This window comes from Belonocnema kinseyi, chromosome 9, assembly GCF_010883055.1.
Source record: "Belonocnema kinseyi isolate 2016_QV_RU_SX_M_011 chromosome 9, B_treatae_v1, whole genome shotgun sequence".
Taxonomy (NCBI): Eukaryota; Metazoa; Arthropoda; class Insecta; order Hymenoptera; family Cynipidae; genus Belonocnema; species Belonocnema kinseyi.
The window spans coordinates 80416546-80418150 of NC_046665.1; the positions used below are offsets into that span (position 1 = coordinate 80416546).

Sequence of the window (1605 nt, forward strand, 5' to 3'; positions counted from 1 at the left end):
GATTATGATACGTATTATACACGAACATGAAGATTAGCGTCTAACTGACCCACTAACATCGTCCATGAAAAAGAAAGAAAATTCTGCAAAAGTAATGTGTGGATTTATCAGACGTTCTTATAGCAGGAAAGTTATTTATTATCACTGGGTGAAAATATTAAAGAAGCTTGCAAAATATGTTAATTAAATAATGTATATTAAATTAATATTTATATTTAATTTAAATAATTTTACTCTAATTACAAACTCATAGATTGAGATATTTAGATCTAATCGGGACTCAGATAATAATTACGAGTTGTCTATTAATCTTTTTAGAACTAGCAATCATAAATCTTGCGAGATTTGATATTTTGCTCTTCAAGATTCTATTTTCATTCATAAATATTGAAGAATTCCACTTTTCAATCAGAAAATGTAAATATAGAGCGTAGGATTTGGTAATAGTAATTTTAACCGCACATCTTAATTCAAGAATTTAAATATGTTCAGTTTACTTTAAGTGGAATTGAAGCCTTCTGTTGAGTAATTGAACTGGAATCCAATTGAAGAATTGCAGTGAATTCAAGAATCCAAAAATCCCAATAATTCAAGTGGATTAAAAAAAAATTAGAGAAGTAAATATAATACAATAAAAAGAATTCAATAAAAAGTAATTGATTTCAAGTGAAACTGAAACCTTCAGTTTAGCATTTGATAGGAATGAAATGTAAGAATTGTACTACAGTCAAAAAAATCTAAATAATTATAAGAAATGCAATTGAATTCCATTCTAATTGAAACAAATCAACTGGAATTCTAAACAAAATTAATATAAATCAAAAGCATTCAAAATAATGTAAAGAAATTTAAGAAAATCATGTCAGTTCAAACGAATGCAAAGAATTCAATAAAATTCAACTTATTCCATGTGGAATTTTTAACTTTAGTTCAGTAATTTATTATAATTAAGTTGAACAATTCTACTGAATTCAAAAGAATCCGAAGAATTATAAAAAAATCAATGAATTCCTGCGAATCGAAACAAATTGAGAATAATTTGAGAAAATTCAAAAGAAATCGAGAGTATTGCAAATGATGCGAGCAAATAAAAAAAGATAAAAGTGAATTTTTAAAAATTCATTAAAATAAATTTTATTTCCAGTGGATTGAAAAATTTAAATAAATTGAAAAAATACAAAATTATTCAATTAAATTCAGAAAGATGAAAAAAAATGTAACACAAGTAGACCGAATCCATTTCAAATCAGGCAGATTCTACATTTCACCGACCCGGTAAAAGTCTTGCAGACCAGAGCTAACGATATCCAATTTTTTTTTTTTAAATTCCCGGGATGTAAAAGGATTTCAATAGAATTCAAGGGATTTAGAGGGTAACAAAGGATTTCTGCAGATTTCAAAGGAATTTAATTTTTTAAATTTGAATAATATTAAGAAATGTTCAAACATTTTTACCGTTTTAAAGAATTTAAGATGATTTTAAAGATTTCAAGTCAGTCCAAGGAAATTCGCTAGAATTATTTGATATTATTATTAATAATTATAAATTTATTAATATTATTATTCTTAAATATTATTATTAATATTAAGAAGTTTGAAGGAACT

General features: G+C 24.9%; 1 protein-coding gene across 2 annotated transcripts in view; it reads left to right on the top strand.

The window, feature by feature from the left end:
• Positions 1–1605, top strand: part of LOC117180077 (uncharacterized protein C05D11.1-like) — a 33439-nt gene that overhangs the window by 31373 nt on the left and 461 nt on the right. The gene's annotated exons all lie outside the window — the stretch shown is intronic.